The 19975-nt window shown below is 42.2% G+C and overlaps 1 protein-coding gene across 2 annotated transcripts in view; it reads right to left on the reverse strand.

The window, feature by feature from the left end:
• Nucleotides 1–1298: 1298 nt before the first annotated feature.
• METTL8 (methyltransferase 8, tRNA N3-cytidine) overlaps nucleotides 1299–19975 on the reverse strand; it is a 190630-nt gene continuing 171953 nt past the window's right edge. For both annotated transcript variants that reach the window (XR_010136051.1, XR_010136052.1), the window contains one exon: nucleotides 1299–1593. The gene's annotated coding sequence lies outside the window, so the exon portion shown is untranslated. The remainder of the gene's footprint in view (nucleotides 1594–19975) is intronic.

The following is a 19975-nucleotide window of genomic DNA, read 5'->3' on the forward strand; positions in this document are numbered from 1 at the left end:
AGGAGACGAAGTGTCTAAGGCCCTGAAGCCCATGATTTAATGAATGCTGGGTATTTATTAAAATGAAAGAAGCAAAAAACTGGAAAGAACTTTAAAATCATCTAGAGACTCCAATTCTTCTATTTTACGAATAGGGAATAGCAACCTCATACTCTACAGTCAATAAATTATATATCTAATGCTGAATAGTGTAATCTAAATAGTAATTAATCACACACAACTTCAAATTTCATGATAACAACTTATGCATACACTATAGGAAAGCCTCTTTTAATATTCTTCACAATTTTTTCCTTGTTTTAATTGTAGCAAAGCAAAAATGAAAGGATTGCTGCAAGGAATCTTGGGCCAAGGAACTGAAAATAACTTTTTTTTCCTTTGAGATGGAGTCTCGCTCTGTTGCCTAGGCTGGAGTGTGATGGCACAATCTTGGCTCACTGCAACCTCTGCCTCCCAGGTTCAAGCGATTCTCCTGCCTCAGCCTCCTGAGTAGCTGGGATTGCAGGCATGCACCACCACGCCCAGCTAATTTTTGTATTTTTAGTAGAGACAGGGTTTCACCATGTTGGTCACACTGGTCTTGAAGTCCTGACCTCATGATCTGCCTGCCTCGGCCTCCCAAGGTGCTGGGATTACAGGCATGAGCCACTGCACCTGGCCGAAAATAACTTCTAATGGAAATTTTGACAAAGCTTCTTGGAGAAGTAACTTTGGGGGAAATTTTGGGGGTGGTCTTTGGGTACATGGTTCAGGAAAGTTTGTCTCACTGTCTAACTTCATAGCTTTATAAATCAAATTAATGGTGTTGAGTTGTGGTATAATATAGTTGGTCTTTATTTGCCTCCAGTTCCTGGCACAGAGCTCCTAAATTATTAGAATTTCTTGAGTGATAGGTGTATCTTTTGTTATTCATAATGAGCCCCTTTTGACCATACTGGAGTTTATGTTAATGAGGTGACTCAGGGTGGCCTTAGATAGATTCAGGTTGGGGAAAGTCCCCAGAAAGACCAAACATGGGATCAGAGGGTTGAACATTTAGCCCCACCCTCCAACCTCCGGGGAGGGGAGAAAGGCTGGAGATTGAGCTCAATCACCAATGGCCAATGATTTGATCAATCACACCTACATAACAAAGCTTTGATAAAAACTCTTGAACAATGAAATTTAGAGAGCTTCTGGGTTGGTAACATTGATGTGGTGGGAGAGTGGCACCACGGAAGAGGACATGGAAGGGTGACAGTAACAGGTTCCTTACCTAAAGCATGGCAAGTCGACACACTGACCTCAAGAATTGCAGCAGAGAAAGAGTTTAATAATCACAGGGCATCTGAACAAGGAGATGGAAGGAAACCTGAAATTTGCCTCCCTGAGGAGTTTGTACGGGGTTTGGAGTAGGCTGAGGTGTGGGGAATGCAGGGTGAAGTCATGGGCTGGAGAGATGAAGAAACTGCATTCTCATGTTGATTCAGCTCTTCTGTGGGGATCCTCAAACTGGTTGTGGATGTCAGCTGTTCTGCTGGAATTCAGGATCTGAGGAACATCTTAAGCAACTCTTGAACAAAAGCCTCATGATTCCAACATCCGAAATCCCATCTATAGAAACAATGTGGATGCAAATTGTCAGTATCCAGTGCTATGTGACTTCCAGTTACAAGTAAGTAGGCCAAAATGCAGCCTATAATTAAGCCTCATGCCTAATTATAACTATATTTCTGTCCAGAACCTGGCATGTAATTCTTGTCAACTCTGTGATTGAAACCTCCTTTGCAAAGATTATGACAGTGAGAGAAATCCAACATGGCTGACTCCATCTTGCTTCTAGTCTCACAGGCTGGCTGTCTTTGCTCATTCCTGGGGATAGGCCAAGGTAACTGTGGGAGGAATATAGTTCATAGTTTACAGCAAGAATGAAAAGAGTCCCTCCCTGAAACTGATCCCTTGTTTGTTCAGGGACTGAAACTGCCTTTGTAATCAGAGGGGCCTGACTTCTGCTAAAATGTAGGCATAATTTCTCTAATCTCTTACTGCTCAGGAGTCATGTGGCCAGAGGTCACAAATCTTGTGACTTCCCCAATTGCTCCTGTAGGAAACATCCCTGCTGTGGAACCTAAGATTGGTCTTTTGAGATGTTTTTCAGACTTTTGCATTCAGGCAACTGATTAATTCCAACTGGACTGGTGACTTATGACTCAACCAATCCTGTAGCCCCACCCAGAGGCAGACTCAGCACATAGGGACTGTTTTCCACGCTCTTATGCTTTTATTCCCCAACCAATCAGCAGCACTCATTCCTTAGCCCCTGCCTGCCAAACTATCCATAAAAACTCTAGCCCCTGAGTTCTTGGAGAGATTGATTTGAGCGATAACATCAGTCCTTCTGCTTGGCTGTCTTGGGTTAATTAAGCTCTTTCTTTACTGCAATACCATGGTCTCAGTGAATTGTTTTGTCTGTGCGGCAAGCTGGAAGCACCCGTTGGGTGATTGTATAAGGACAGTTTCAGAAGCTCTCCACTTCCCTTCTCCTGCAGCCTTGCCTTATGCATCTCTTACATGTGGCTGTTCCTGAGTTGCATCCTTTATAATAAACCAGTAATCATAAGCAAGGTGCTTCCCTCAGTTCTGCAATTTGTTCTAACAAATTATCAAACATGAGGGAGGGTCATGGGAACCCCCACATTTGCAGCCAAATAGGATAGAAGTGTCAGTAGCCTGGAAACCCAGGACTTCTACCTGGCATCTGAAGTGGGGGCAGTCTTGTGGGACCATGACTTTAACCTGTGGGGTTTGCATTAACTCTGGGTAGTTAGCATCAGAGTTGAATGGAATTGAAGAACACCCAGTTGGCGGGAGATAATTGGTGAATGGGTGTTGGAACAATGTGTTGGAAAAGATACTGTAACCACACAATGGTTTCACTTTGCCTGCTGCCTAGACAGAGCCGATTTCTAAAGATAGGGGCATTGTAACAGAGAAAGTGTAATTCACACAGAGCCGGCTATGTGGGAGACCAGAGTTTTATTATTACTCAAATCAGTCTTCCTGAGCATTTGGGTATTCGGGGATCAGAGTTTTTAAGGACAACTTAGTGGATGGGGGGAAGCCAGTGAGCTGGGAGTGCTGATTGGTGAAGTCAGAGATGAAATCATAGGGAGTTGAAGCTGTCTTCTTGTGCTGAGTCAGTTCCTGGTGGGGAGGGGGCACAAGATCAAATGAGCCAGTTTATCGAACTGGGTGGTGCCAGCTGATCCATCAAGTGCAGGGTCTGCGAAATATCTCAGGCACTGATCTTAGGAGCAGTTTAGGGAAGGTCAGAATCTTGTAGCCTCCAGATGCATGACTCCTAAACCATAATTTCTAATCTTGTGGCTAATTTCTTAGTCCTACAAAGGCAGTCTAGTCCCCAGGCAAGAAGGAGGTTTGTTTTGGGAAAGGGCTGTTATCATCTTTGTTTTAAACTATAAATTAAGTTCCTCCCAAAGTTAGTTCAGCCCACGTCTAGGAATGGACAAGGACAGCTTGGAGGTTAGAAGGAAGATGGAGTCAATTAGGTTAGATCTCTTTTGCTATCTCAGTCATAATTTTGCAAAGGCGGTTTCAACACCACACAGTTGGTGTCAGAAAAAACCCACACATGGATATATGCAAGGTTAGGATCAATTTTTCCCCAGTTGGTTAGATGATGCCACATTGTAGCACTTGTCACACTATGTTGAACTACTTGTTTCCTTGTCTGTCTGTTCTATTAGACTGTAAGCACGTGGAAGACTAACATGGGCCTTAATGCAACTTCATTCACATACCAGGGGGAAAATCCAGGTTCTGCGGGTCTGAAGCTTACATAGTTTGGAGAAGGAAGGATTTTTCAAAAGAATACGAAATTAGGTATGAAGAAATCACAACAAATTACAAGTATAAAAAGCTAATAAACACCACAACATCTATGAAAATGAAATGTTTTTCTTTATTAACTGCCTGACACATCTCTATATTTTTCCTACTTTTTTGGCTTGTACTCTTCGATTACCTCTTTCTTTTTTTCTTTTCTTCCTTTCTTTTTTTTTTTTTTTTTTGAGATAGAGTTTTACTCTTGTTGCCCAGGCTGGAGTGCAATGGCTTGGTCTCAGCTCACTGCAACCTCTGCTTCCTGAGTTCAAGTGATTCTCCTGCCTCAGCCTCCCAAGTAGCTGGGATTACAGGCATGCACCACCACACCCAGCTAATTTTTCGTTTTAAATACAGACGGGGTTTCACCATGTTGATCATGCTGGTCTCAAACTCTTGACCTCAGGTGATCCACCTGCCTCAGCCTCCCAAAGTCCTGGGATTACAGGCATGAGCCACTGGGCCCAGCCTTCGATTACCTCTTTCATATGACAATAATTTATAAGATCATTTCCTATATTGAATAGAAAGGTCATTCATGCTTTTCTCTAGCATGTTTGATCAACATGTTTTCTAATATTTCCTAGAAAAGCTTATTTCAGTTCCCCAACTCATTATTGCTAAGTCATGTAAATTTTTACAAACGCTATCAAATTTTGGAAACCTCTACCAAGCGTCTTACATATATGGGTTATAACATTTCAGGGCATTTCAAATTATGATACAGTGACTAAACTTAACTGTTCTTTGTATTGACCATACTTCTATTAACCAGTATATCATCAATGCCCTGCACCATCAGGTCACAATATCAGATGACTTGTCATGTTGAAGAGTACAAGTATTCCTACCAGACATTCCTAAGCTGGGATGGCCAGCATAGCTTAACTATTTACAGAAATGGCTGCCAAACACATAAACGTATCCCACTAAAGCCCAAATAAATGTATTCCTAGTCCAAATTACCTTAGAGGAATCTCAAAATGACTGTGAATCTCCAATGCCACTAGACACAAGAGAGAACTGTAGTAAAGAGGAAGTCAAAGTGGAAAGAGACAGTAATCTTAATCAATTGTGGTTAGAGTATCTTACCTCTGCAAATTTTGCAAAAACATATGACCACATAAATATATTGCTAGGTGCCTTCTTGGAAGAGGCGCATGACACTGAGGGTCTTTGAAGCTGAAGCTTTACTGGCTTCATGTCAGATTCCTGCCTGCCTCACACAGTACTGGTCACAAAATAGGTACTTTACAAGTATTTGCAGAGTGCACGAATGAGAGTTCATCTGTGTGCAGCCTGTCGAAGGGCAGTAATGATAGCATGGGCAGGGAAGGAGTGAGTAAGTGCTTTGAGTCCATTACTCTAAGTCAGGGACTGCCTGTGTGCTTTCCTTTTAAAATTTGTTCCCATGTAGTAGAAGAAATAAAAGGTTCCTCTGGTTAAAAACAGTGAAATGATTAAATCTTTACAGCTCTGAAAATAACTTTTGCAGCACATACCTCATAGTCTGTCCTTGCTGCCTGAAAGCAAAGAGAGGGCTGGCAAATCCACTGGGTAATAAGGAGGCCTCCAACCTCCCTGCCGCCTTCATTTTGAATATCCGCCCCCCAACTCCGCCACCCCGCAAGTCACTTTGCCTCAATATCCTGATGAGCATCTTGATCATTTGGGGGTATTCTTTAGAAACTTTAATATTAAAAGGCCTTTCTCATCTTCAGATCAGTGCTTAAGTTCTACATTCATCAAATACAAAAGTGAAAAGAAGCTTTTAAAAATGTCATTGGCACTCACAGGCACCATCAGGAGAATGCTTGCACAAACTGTTTAGGGAACATTTCTGATAATAAGAAGCAACATTTCCAAAATTTGAAAGAATAACTTTAAGAGTACATATAAAAACACATTCCATTCTAATAATTTGGGCTACTGATGTCCTACCTAAAAAACAAGCTATTTGCTAATTTCACAGAGTATGGTAGAGGTCAACATTGCTGTGTGTCTTATTTTTCTCTTATAGTTTCAATTCTGAGTTGTGCCCAAAGTTGGGAATTATGGGAAAAGTGTTGTGACTCAACTGGGAGTCAGAAGTGAGCCTCAGAGTTGGCTAGCAGAAGCAAATTTCGCAAAGTTTGAGAAAACTAAGTTCATAGAAATAGGTTATAGAATGGATAAGGGGTCACAGATAGGAGTGCCAGAAACACATCCAGGGTAGAGGCCAATTGTGTTGGATGTATATTTGCAGTTTCTCCAATATTAGGTAGTCCCCCACCCAACTAAAAATTCCACATAAGAGATATTTATTATTCTTGGGATACTACTCAGCATCTGAAACTTCTTCCTATGTTTGGGGAATCCTACTTTATGAGTCTTAGTGGGAAAAAGTGCCTACTTCCCACTTCAGAAGCAGAAAATGCCAGATCTTCATTTCCCAGCTCCCTTACTGGAAGGTGGTATTATACAATGTGGGCAAAGCCAATTAGAAATATCTGCCTTCAACTTTGAATCAGTGACACAGGACATAGATACTGCAGAGAATCCTTTTTTTTTTTTTTTTTCCTTCTTAAATCAGCCAGAATCAGTTTCTGTCATGTGAAACTTGTGACCAAATTATAGCTTCTGACACCTTGGTCACAAGTAAAATGCTATTTTAGGGGGCCTGAAGGGCACTTTGAAATCCTGAGTAGTTCCCTTTAAGTATTCAAATATGACTTCGGGCTGCATTTTAAATTTTAGGCTGGATGCGGTACCTCATGCCTATAATCCTGGCACTTTGGGAATTAGGTGGGAGAATGGCTTGAGCCCAGAAGTTCAAGACCAGCCTGGGCAACAAAACAAACTCTGTCTCAACTTAAAAAAAAAAAAGCCATGTGTGTTGGTGTGGGCCTGTGGTCCCAGCTACTCAGGAGGCTGAAGCAGGAGGATAGATTGAGCCCAGGAGTTGGAGGCTTCAGTGAGCTATGGTTGCACCACCACACTCCAGTCTGAGTGACAGAGCAAGATCTTGTCGACATCTGTTGGGATCACTGATCTTCTTAGTAACAGTGAAACTGGAGCAAGTATTAAGAATCTAATTTTACAGCTTAGGGAAATGAGGCACAGAGAGCCAAAGAGCCCTGTCCAGGTGAAAAAACTCATTTAATGGCAAAGCTGGGGATCTTGATATCCGGTCCTGTGATCTTTCTCTTCTTGCCTTCATAAATCTTTTTTTTTTTTTTTGGAGATGGGGTCTCACTCTTGTCACCTAGGCTGGAGTCAGTGGTGCGATCTTGGCTCACTGCAACCTCCGCCTCCCGGGTTCAATAGATTCTCCTGGCTCAGCCTCCCGAGTAACCGGGATTACAGCTGCCCACCACCACACCTAGCTAATTTTTGTATTTTTAGTAGAGATGGGGTTTCACCATATTGGCCAGGCTGGTCTCAAACTCTTGACCTCAGGTGATTTACCTGCCTTGGCCTCCCAAAGTGCCGGGATTACAGGCGGTGAGCCACCGCGCCCAGCCTCCATTGTAAATCTTTATCATGCAGGCAAAAGAAAAGCAGAGAGAAAGGTGCATGATGAGAACTCAATTCATATAAAGATCAGAAAGGTCGGCCGGGAGCGGTGGCTCACGCCTGTAATCCCAGCACTTTGGGAGGCCGAGGCGGGTGAATCACGAGGTCAGGAAATCGAGACCATCCTGGCTAATATAGTGAAACCCCGTTTCTACTAAAAACACAAAAAAATTAGCCGGCCTGGTGGCGGGCCCTTGTAGTCCCACCTACTCGGGAGGCTGAGGCAGGAGAATGGCGTGAACCCGGGAGGCGGAGCTTGCAGTGAGCTGAGATCCCACCACTGCACTCCAGCCTGGGCGACAGAGCGAGACTCCGTCTCAAAAAAAAAAAAAAAAAAAAGGATCAGAAAGGTCACCAAAATGACCTGAGGCAGCTCCCAAATCTCAAAAACAGGACCTGGAAGCAGCAGAAAAAGGCTTTTGAGTCCCGTGCTTTTTTACTGCTAAAGAGACAAACCAAGAGATCCCTCCTTCTTCCATCGGCCAGCTTGGAGTGTGACCAATTGTGAGGGGCAGTGACAAGATAATCACTCATCAATTTTTCTCTGTTTAAGAATGACCTGTGTGTGTGAGGTTATTTTAAGAGGAGAAATTACTGCTAAAATCACAGAGAGTCGTAATCAGTCGTAATTTTACTTTCTCTGGTAAAATTCCCAAAGGAGATATTTGTACTGAATAACACACTTAAAACAAACCTGTTCTGCAGAATCCATTTCAGATTCCTCATAATGCTTCTGCTTCATAAAAGAATTCAACTCTGTACAGAGCAACTTGAACAATCATCACTCCCAGGATATCAAACAACCAAACAGTAATGTGCATTTAATGAGAACTTCAAGGAACGTTTCTTAATTTGGAAGAGGTGCTGTCTATAAGCAATGATGGTAGTTATTACAGGCAACCACTGAGAGTTCAGCTGTTGTGTTAAAAATAAAAGGTCGAATTCAGTCTTGGAGTTTCTCACAGATTATGTTCTATTCGCATCGACAAATAACAAAATGCTTTGGAAAGTTATTCTTTTGTGTACGCTATTTTAATTCCACTCTTTGTCTAGATTTGGTTAAAAAAAATGTTTGGTTGATCATTTATGTCCTTTATTACCCAGATGCAGACAATGGATCGCAGATTAAGCTCAGTGCAGAGTGAATCTCTGGTTGTTTGTGGAAGGCTGGGGACTAAGTCTAGCCAAAAGGAAAGGTCCACTTTTTTTCTTTCTAATAAGCTTATTATTTTAAATCAGTTTTTGATTTACAGAATTTTTGTAAAGATAGTACAGAGAGTTCTCGTATGCCCCAATTGCTAACATCTTACATTAGAATAGTACATTTGCTACAATTAATGAACCAATATTGATACTATTATCAACAGAAGTCCAGAGTTCATTCAGATTTTCTCAGTTTTTTCCTAATGTCCTTTTTCTATTCCAGAATCCCATCCAGGACAGCACATTACGTTTGGCTGTCATGTCTCCTTGGCTGTAACAGTTCCTCAGTCTTTCCTTGTTTGTGAGGACCATTTGAGGAGTACTGGTCAGGCATTTTGTGGGATGTTCTTCAACTGAGATTTATGTAAAGTTTTTCTCATGATTAGTATAAGGTTATGGGTTTTGGGGAGGAGGACCACAGAGGCAAAATGCCGCTTTCTTCATATCATATCAATGGTACATACTATTAATATGACTTATTACTGTTTATGTTTGGGAGGCCCTTTTTTTCTCTCAATCTCAGGGACCTTCTTCCAGGTCCCCAAATAACACTGACTTCTCTCTGTTTGTGTGTATGTTTTTTGTTTTGTTTTGTTTTGTTTTGAGACAGAGTCTCGTTCTGTCACCCAGGCTGGAGTGCAGTGGTGCGATCACAACTCACTGCAACCTCCACCTCCCGGGCCCAAGTGATCCACCTACCTCAGCCTCTTGAGTAGCTGGGACTACAGGTGCGTGTGCCACCACACTTGACTAATTTTCTTTTATTTTTGAGACGAAGTCTTGCTCTTGCTGTTGAGGCTGGAGTGTGATGGCACAATGTCAGCTCACTACAACCTCCGCCTCCTGGCTTCAAGCAATTCTCCTGCTTCAGCCTCCCAGGTAGCTGGGACTACAGGTGTGCGCCACTATGCCCGGCTAATTTTTTTATATTTTTAATAGAGACAGGATTTCACCATGTTGGCCAGGCTAGTCTCAAACTCCTGACTTCAGGTGATCTGCCCACCTCGGCCTCCCAAAGTGCTGGGATTACAAGTGTGAGCCACCAAGCCCAGCCACTTGACTAATTTTTGTATTTTTTGTAGAGATGGAGTTTTGCCAGGTTGCTCAGGCTGGTCTTGAACTCCTGGGCTCAAGCAATCCACATACCTTAGCCTCCCAAAGAGCTGGGATTATAGGTGTGAACCACCATGCCCAGCCTTTGCTTTCTCTTTTGATTAATTATTGTAATTTTGAAAGTGAAACTGGGGATCAAATATTCAAAGGTGGAGAGAATTCTACAAATTATAAACATAACCAAAGAGAAGCCGCCTTGTCTACCTCAGCCTCTGCCTTCTCATTGCTGCCCTGAAAAATCAAATCATCTCAGACTGACGAGACTCTTCTCACATCAGAATATAAACCAGGTGATACTGTCAGTAAAGGACAGGAGGAATTGCCAATTGTGTCAATCATATTGTCCAGTACATTTCTAGACAGCTTTGGTTTGGCTAAATATAGCTGTAATGCATTTCTGTTGCTAAGCACCATATTTTTATTAGCCAAGGTACTCTATTTGAAAATGCAAACAGAGCCTGGGTCTTGTAGTGAAGTGCCTGGGTAAAAAGGGACAGAGTCTAAACGTCATTGACTTTGGTAAGTGCGAACTTCCAGAATGGTGTGGTACAGTTTCCTAAATCCACCTTACAAAAGAGTCCAGGGAATGACCTGCTTTCATCTTGCAGCCTACTTCATTTTATTTCCATGTCTATGTGTCTTATTTCACATATCTTTCCTGTCAGTTACAGAAAGGCTGAGCTACAGCTATGGCCGCTGAGCTGTATCTATCCACAGTCATGTGGTTCAGGTGACAACGAAACAAATAGCTCACTCAGATGAGCACAGGCTCTCCAGAGCAAGGTAATCTATAGGAGAGGAACAAAAACTACATATTTCAAATCTTTCCTTGTGAGGAGATTCTGGGGTTATATCAAGACAGTTCAAGGAGCCTATGAGTTGCTAAAAATTGCAGCAGGTGACCCATGGAGGTTTATGTAAAAAATTCTTCTCTGGCAGTTGAAGAAAAGCAGAATGAGTGTTTGTCTTTCTCAGTGGCTTAAGAATAACCTTCTCCCAAAACAGGCATAGACTAAATGTATTAGTCAGGGTTCTTAGTTGCAAATCAGAAGCCAACAGTAGGTCATTTAAGCAGAAAAGGCATGTTTTTGCAGAAGTCAGCAAATGTGACCCGGCATTTATTTTTGTATGGCCCACAAGCTAACAATAATTTTTACATAATTAAATAGTTGGACAAAGAACATTTTAAAAGATGGATATTCATGACCCATGAAAAGTATATGAAATTCACATTTCAGTATCCATAAATAAAATGTTATTGGAGCATAGTCACACTTGCTTGCTTAAGTACTGTCTCTTGTTGCTTTCATGCTACAGTGGCAGGATTGAGTAACTGCAATGAAGATTCTCATATATGGCCTACGAAGCCTAAAATATTTATTAATGTCTTAGTTGGCTAAGGCTGCTATACTAAAATAACATAGACTAGGTGGCTTAAACAACAGAAATATATATTTTTCACAGTTCTGGAGACTGGAAGTATAAGATCAAGATGTCAGCATGGTTGGTTTCTGGTGAGGGCTCTCTCCTTGGGTTGCAGATGACCGCTTTTCTGCTGTGCCCTGCACAGCAAAGACAGAGAGAGATAGCAAACTCTGTTATTTCTTTTTATAAGGGCACTAATTCCATCATAATAGGGCCCCATCCTCATCACCTCATCTAAACCAAATTGCCTGCCAAAGGCCCCATCCTCAAATACCATCATATTAGAGTTAGTGTCAACATATGAATTTTGGGCGGACTCAGCTCAGTCCATAGCAACTAGCTAACCCTTTACAGAAAAAGTTCGCCAATTCTTGTATTACTGAATATTAGGACACACGCAGACTCTCCAAGGGAACCGGAAAACTAGTCTCAGAGGAAACAGAGCCAGGAAATTCATAAAATTACACTTCACACGCTGATTCAGGAAGGCTTCACTTGTACCACCCAAGGTCCTGCTAATACTCCCAACATCAGGCACTGGACAGGACTGTAGGAGCCTTGGCATTGCCGCCTCTAAACTGGAATGTCGCTTTTCCACCTTACCAGAATGGATTCAGCCAGCGCCTGCTACTTGTATACAAGCTTTGGATTCTGGTACTGGTGGATCTGGTAGATGAATCCCAGATCACGTGTGTGTATTACAGCTACAAAGGAGGCTGGAACAATGAGTGTCTGGCTTTTGCAGTGATGTGGTGGGAACCCATAATGTGGGGAATTCCCTAAATATGTAGCGATACTCTCTAATAGCAAGTCACAGTATTAAAATAACTTGTTCCTACATTGTTTCCCTTCCACTATTTTCCCTGAGAATTGTTATTGTAACTGCCTTGAATGAACACCTGCTCTCTTTGGGAAGTATAGCCATGTGGCATCCCAATATTGAACAAGCCTTCCTAGGTCAAGAGACTGTTCTTGATAAAATGGGCAAAGGCCAGACTTAATGATTAGGAACCTCCCTGCGGTGGCATGACATGGTTGGGGCATGGAGAATGATGCCCCAAAGTATAAAGCTTCAGCTTGCTGAGCACTTTTGAGTTAAAAGAAATTGGAAAGCCTTAGAAGCTGTCTCAGAACCAAGGACTTTCTAACCTTCTCTTGTCTCCTCCCCTTAAGTGCAGGGAGAGGTTCTCTCTGGACATTCCCTTATCTGAGGAAAACTTCTCCCAAAAGAAATGTAATTGTCAGGCCTGGTGCGGTGGCTCACACCTGTAATCCCAGCACTTTGGGAGGCTGAGGCGGGCAGATCATGAGGTCAGGAGTTCGAGACCAGCCTGGACAACATGGTGAAACTCCATCTCTACTAAAAATACAAAAATTAGCTGAGCATGGTGCTGTGTACCTGTAATCCTAGCTACTCAGGAGGCTGAGGCAGGAGAATCACTTGAACGCAGGAGATGGAGGTTGCAGTGAGCCAAGATCGTACAACTGCACTCCAGCCTGGGTGACAGAGCAAGATGCTATCTCAAAAAAAAAAAAAAAAAAAAAAAGCAATTGTCTTAAGACCAGAAAAGATGAACCACTAGAGAAGAGAAAAGACTAAAAGTCATCATGCCCACACAGACTCTTCATCTATTCTTCTGAGGGCACTCTGAGAGAATACCTGGGAGACTTTATCTACGTAATAAGACAACCTTTGTTCACAGTGAAGTTCCACACCTCATCTTCCTGCCACCTCCCCCAGAGCTCAGAGGAACTTTGTCCCAAGCCATTGTCTGTTTTTTAGACTCATTCATTTCCCTTGAAAATAACTTCTGCCCTTCATAATTGCCTACATTTCCCATTTCTCTCTTCCCTATGAAATGGGTGCTATCTAAGCTTCAGCTACCGGGCCTTTGAGTCTCATCTTTGTGGAACTCCCATGTCCACGTGCATGTTAATGAACTTGTATGTTTTTTCTCCTGTCGATCTGTCTATTGTCTGTTTATTTTGGCAGGATGACTCAATTATTGAACCTTCAGAGGGAAAATTTAAATTTCCCTACAATATACTTGTGTCTCCCTCTTTCTCTTGCTAAATTCTCTTCTCCAGAGATGTGCTCTTATTGTCTTTCCCACTTTGAATTTTGAATTTGCCTCCTCTCTCTGGAATTGAACATACTTTCATTTTTTTTAAATACTATCTTGGCTGGGTGCAGTGGCTCACGCCTGTAATCCCAGCACTTTGGGAGTCTGAGGTGGGCGGATCACAAGGTCAAGAGATTGAGACCATCCTGGCTAACATGGTGAAACCCCATCTCTACTAAAAATACAAAAAATTAGCTGGGCGTGGTGGCAGGCGCCTGTAGTCCCAGATACTCGGGAGGCTGAGGCAAGAGAATCACTTGAACCGGGGAGGCAAAAGTTGCAGTGAGCCGAGATCGCACCACTGCATTCCAGCCTGGGGCGACAGAGCAAGACTCTGTCTCAAAAAAAAAAAAAAAAAAATTTCTTTGTGTGTGTGTCTGAGAGAGAGAAAGACAAAATCTCATCTCACTTTATTGCCCAGGCTGGAGTGCAGTGGTGTGATCTTGGCTCACTGCAACCTCTGCCTCCCAGGCTCAAGTGATCTTCCTACCCAAGCCTCCTGAGTAGCTGGGATTATAGGCGTGAACCACCATGCCTAGCTAATTTTGTTGTTGTTGTTGTTTTGTTTTTGAGACGGAGTTTCGCTCTTGTTGCCCAGACTGGAGTGCAATGGTGAGATCTCGGCTCACTACAACCTCTGCCTCCCAGGTTCAAGCGATTCTCCTGCCTCAGCCTCCTGAGTAGCTGGGATTACAGGCATGTGCCACAAAGCCCAACTAATTTTGTACTTTTAGTAGAGACGGGGTTTCTCTGTGTTGGCCAGGCTGGTCGCGAACTCCCAACCTCAGGTGATGCACCCGCCTTGGCCTCCCAAAGTGCTGGGATTAGAGGGGTGAGCCACCGCGCCCAGCCAATGCCCTGCTAATTTTTGTATTTTTTGTAGAGACAGGGTCTCATCATGTTGCCCAGGCTGGTCTCGAACTCCTGAGCTCAAGTGATCTACCTGCCTCAGCTTCCCAAAGTCATCCTATTTGCTGTCAAATACTAGATCTTATTCATTCTTCCAATTTTTTAATACATGTTAATCATCCCCGCTTGCCCCTACCCCTCCCAACCACCCTTCCCAGCCTCTGGGAACCATCATTCTATTCTCTATTTCCATGAGTTCAATTGTTTTAATTTTTAGCTCCAAAAAAACCACCTCATGAATCTTAAAAGCAAGATGCAAAATGTTCAATGTTTCCACATAATTTAATTGCATCCCAGAACAAAGATCAGGAATATTTATAAGAATACAAAAATATCCTGCACCCAATAGATTAAAATTCACAATATTATGCATTAAAAAAACTCGCCAGGCATGCAAAGAAACAGGAAAATATAACCAATAAGGAAGAGGAAAATAAACTAGTTGAAACTGATAAAAAAAACTAACACAGATATAGGAATTAGTAACAAAGATATTAAAATAGTACTTATTATTATATTCCAGATATTTGAAAAGTTAAGGAGAGACATGAACTATTTTAAAAACATAAATCAGATTTCTAGAGATAAAAACTATAATATCTGAGATTAAAATTACACTGATGAGATTAATGGCAAAAGAAAAGATTAGTGAATCTGAAGACATAGCAATAGAACTGATCCAAAAATTAAACACAAAGAGAAAAGAGAATTAAAAACAAGAATGAAAACAGCATCAGTGAGATGTGGGAAAACTTTAAGCAGTTTGATTTGTATGTAATTGTTGTCCCTAAAGTAGGGGGAGGGACAGAAAAGCTATTCAAAGGAATAATAGCTGAAAATGTTCTAGTTTTGATGAAAACTAAAAACCTACAGGTCCAAGAAAGTCAATAAATCCTGAACACAAAAATATGAAGAAAATGAGTACACTAAGGCACATCAGAATCAAACTGCTCAAAATTAGTGATGAAGAGATAATACTAAAAGTAGCCAGAGAAGAAAAGACACATTATGTACAGAAGACCAAAGATAAGGATGACAGAAGACTCCTCATAGGAAACAATGATACAGGTGATAAGATAGTGGAGCAACATCTTTAAGCTACTGAAAGAAAAATAAACTGTTACCTAGAAATTTATACCCAGCAAAAATATTTTTTAAAGATGAAGGTGGAATAAATACTTTTTCAGATATACCAAAGCTGGAATAATTTATCACTAACAGATCTGCAATATAAGAAATGTTAAAGGAAATCTTTCAGGCAGAAGGAAAATAACACCTGATGGAAATATGATTATACAGAAAATTCACAGCAACAAAAATGATAACTACATGGGCAAATATGTAAGACTTTTTCTCTTATAATTTGAATATCTTTAAAATATAATTGATTGTTTAAACAAAAATAATAACAATGTGTTGTGGGGATTACAACATATGCATAAAGAAAACAGTAGCCTAAGTGTTGGGAGGGAAAAGTGGAGTTATGTAATTATAAAATTCTGTGGCCTGGCGCCGTGGCTCACACCTGTAATCTAACACTTTGGGAGGCTGAGACAGGCGGATCACTTGAGGTGATCAAGTAGTGATCAGCAGTTCAAGACCAGCCTGGCCAACATGGTGAAACCCCGTCTCTACTAAAAATACAAAAATGAGCCGGGTGTGGTGGTGGGTGCCTGTAGTCCCAGTTACTTGGGAGGCTGGGGCAGAAGAATCATCTCTACTAAAAACACAAAAATTAGCTGGGCATGGTGGCATGTTCCTGAAGTCTCAGCTACTCGGGAGGCTGAGGCATGAGAATTGCTTGAACCCAGGACGTAGAGGTTGCAGTGAGCTGAGATGGTGCCACTGCACTCCAGCCTGGGCAATAGAGTGAGACTCCATCTCAAAAAGAAAAAGAAAAAAAGCCCTGGTGCGGTGGCTCACACCTGTAATCCCAGCACTTTGGGAGGCCGAGACAGGAGGATCACGAGGTCAGGAGTTCAAGACCAGCCTGGCCAGCATAGTGAAACCCCATCTTTACTAAAAATACAAAAAATCAGCCAGGTGTGGTGGCAGGCGCCTGTAATCCCAGCTACTTTGGAGACTGAGGCAGGAGAATCGCTTGAACCCGGGAGGTGGAGGTTGCAGTGAGTGGAGATTGCACCACTGCGTTCCAGCCTGGGCAACATTGCAAGACTCCATCTCAAAAAAAAGAGAAAAAAAAAAAGAACAAAATGCTCAATAACAAGAAAACAACACAATTAAAAAATAAGCAAAAGAATCAAACAAACATGGGTGACAAATAAGCATATGAAGCATATAAAAAGATGCTCAGCATCATTAGTCATTAGGAAAACGCAAATTAAAACCATAACTACTGAATGGCTAAAATTAAAAAGACTGACCATACCAGGTGTTGGTGAGGAGGTAGAGGAACTCAAACTCTTATACCTTGCTGGGGAAAGTATAAAATGGTACAACCACTCTGGAAAACAGTTTGTCAGTTTCTTAGAAAGTTAAACATAAACCTACCATTTTATCCAGCCATTCACTCTTAGGTATAAGAGAAAAAACATGCATCTATATAGAATTATGCATAAATGTTCATAGAATCTTCATTGGTAATAGCCCCAAACTGGAAACAACCCAAATGTCCATGTACAGGTGAAACAAACTGGTATATCCACCTGATGGGATACTACTCAGGAATAAAAAGAAATGAACTATTGATACATTCAACAACATGGATGAATCCCCAAATAATTAATGCTGAGCAAAAGAAGCCAGACCAGAAAAAGAGTGTGCACTGTATGAGTTCATTTATATAACATTCTAGGAAATGCAAACTAATGTATAGTGACAGAAAGCAGATTAGTGGTTTCCTGGTGGATGAGATGTGGAAGAACAGGAAGAAAGTGTTACAAAAGCAAAGAAACTTTTTGAGGTATTTTCACTATATTAATTGTGGCCATGGTTTCATAGTTGCATATGTGAAAGGAAGATAAAATCTTGGAACCCCAAATTCACGATGCCAAAAAGGAAAGTTAAGCTTGGAAGCTGAGTCACAAAGAAAACCCCCAAAACTGCCTTTATGTTTGTTCCTAAACTGATAGCTACAGATAGAAGGCCACAGGGGGCCTCCCTTACCTTGACAATGTAAATGAACAGCTTATCTTCATGGACTTGGGGGTGGAGGGGTGAGGGGAAAGAGGAGATTCGAAATCCCCTTCCATCCTGAGCTGAATGCATGTTTGACTGCTTCTCTACTCTATGTTTACTTTACCTTATGTAAAAGAGCAGATTTACTGAGTATGAGTCAAATACATAATTGATTTTTCCCCTACCCCTTCCTTTTCATGCACAACATGTGACTTCACAAGAATGTGACCATACCCTTCCTCTTTTTTTTTCTTTCCCCTTTGCCTTCCTCCCCACTTTTCCCCTTTAATATTGAAGCCCCCAAAATTCTCTGCAGAAAAAATAAAGGCCACAGATCCTACTGTGGCTTGTGTCTCTTTTTCCTGGGTGTGTATTCAACCTCGGCAAAATAAACCTCTAAATTGATTGAGACCTGTCTCAGATACTTTTTGGTTTACATATACGTATGTCAAAACCTGTCGAATTGTACATTTCAGCTGTGTCATTTATTGTAAGTCAGTTATACCCCAATAAAACTGTAGAAACATAAATATTAGTTATTTTTAAAAATCTGTGCTAGGAGCCAGGCACGGTGGCTCACGCCTGTAATCCTAGCACTTTGGGAGTCCGAGGCGGGCTGATCACCTGAGGTCGGGAGTTTGAGACCAGCCTGGGCAACATGGTAAAACCTCGTCTCTACTAAAAGCACAAAAATTAGCCAGGCTTGGTGGCATGCGCATGTAATCCCAGCTACTCGGGAGTCTGAGGCAGGAGAATCGCTTGAACCCTGGAGGCGGAGGTTGCAGTGAGCTGAGATTGTGCCACTCCACTCCAGCCTGGGAAACGAGAGCGAAACTCCATCTCGAAAAAAAATCAATGTTAGACTTTACCACACTCTGGCCTTATGATTCTTTGAAGCTGAGATTCTTTTAGTCATCAACATGGTTCAGGCCTAGGAACTAGTAGTTCTTCTGTGCAGTTAGGGAGCAGATAAACGCCTGCTCTTCTACAGGCAAGTTCTTTGCAAGCCACCCAAGGTGATGGAAAGGAGGTGGGGGCCACAGAGTTGAGCTTTTTTCTTTCTTCCAGGAAGAAATTAAAGACCCATGGGGTTTTTCAATCACAATTCTCTTGACCTACTTGAGTCACTATGGGGCAGGATGCTTTGTTTTATTTCATAGAAACAAAGAGTGAGCATAAATTCTAAACAAAGTAATGTATTTGTAGATGGTCTTGTCTCTTGACGCAGATATAAAGCCTATCTTCTGAGAGAGGACAAAGAGATTAGTATGTGCCTTGTTTAAGAACAATAGACAAATGTTACAGCCTGTTAACTCCATCTGCTTCCCAAAAGAAGAAAGAATTTTTACAATGAAGTGTCAGAGGGCCTTCAAGGGAAGCCCGTAACAACCTTCCTGTGTATTTAAGCCAATATGTTCCAGCTCCTAGAGTGGAGCTCCTTGTCCCTAATTGTGGAATAAAAGGCTTTGTCTTATTGAAAGAATTTGAGGCATAGGGAGAAGGGGAAGTATTTTGGTTGGTGGGGAGGGAAGTCACAAGGTTGCATACTTTCCTGGCTATGATGGAATCATTTGTGTAGTGAAGAAACTGAATCATCCAAAGGAAAGCATCGTCAGCTACCATATTCCAGAAATCACTTGCTTTCCTGAGGCACTGGGTGACTGAAGCAGATACATTGCAGGCACATGCCTATAAGAGCCAAGGAATTCAACCTTTTTTTTTTTTTTTTTTTTTTTTTTTTTTTGAGACAGAGTCTCGCTCTGTCGCTCAGGCTGGAGTGCAGTGGTGCGATCTTGGCTCACTCCAAGCTCCACCTCCTGAGTTCACACCATTCTCCTGCCTCAGCCTCCTGAGTAGCTGGGACTACAGGCACCTGCCACCGCGCCTGGCTAATTTTTTGTATTTTTAGTAGAGATGGGGTCTCACCGTGTTAGCCAGCATGGTCTTGATCTCCTGACCTCGTGATCCGTCCACCTTGGACTCCCGAAGTGCTGGGATTACAGGCGTGAGCCACTGCGCCCGGCCAGAATTCAACTTTTTTTTTTTTTTTTTTTTTTTTGAGTCAGAGTCTTGCTCTGTCCCTCAGGTTGGAGTGCAGTGGTGTGATCTCAGCTCACTGCAGCCTCTACCTCTCGGGTTCCAAGCAATTCTCGTGTCTCAGTCTCCTGAGTATCTGGGATTACAGGCACCCACCACCACACCCAGCTAAATTTTGTATTTTTAGTAGAGATGGGGTTTCAGCATGCCAGGAATTCAACTTTGTTTTTGTTTTTGTTTTTTTGAGATGGAGTTTCACCCTTGTTGCCCAGGCTGGAGTGCAATGGTGCGATCTCAGCTCACCACAACCTCCGCCTCCTGGGTTCAAGTGATTCTCCTGCCTCAGCCTCCCAAGTAGCTGAGATTACAGGCATGCACCACCATGCCCGGCTAATTTTTTTTTTTAGTAGAGACGAGGTTTCTCAGTGTTGGTCAGGCTGGGCTCGAACTCCCGACCTCAGGTGATCTGCCTGCCTCAGCCTCCCAGAGTGCTGGGATTACAGAGATGAGCTACCATGCCCGGCCAGGAATTCAACTTTGAAGGCCCTATTTCTCCATTCCTTCTTTTCCGGGTTTGTGGGGCTATATTT

This window comes from Pongo abelii, chromosome 11 (genome assembly GCF_028885655.2).
Source record: "Pongo abelii isolate AG06213 chromosome 11, NHGRI_mPonAbe1-v2.0_pri, whole genome shotgun sequence".
Taxonomy (NCBI): domain Eukaryota; kingdom Metazoa; phylum Chordata; class Mammalia; order Primates; family Hominidae; genus Pongo; species Pongo abelii.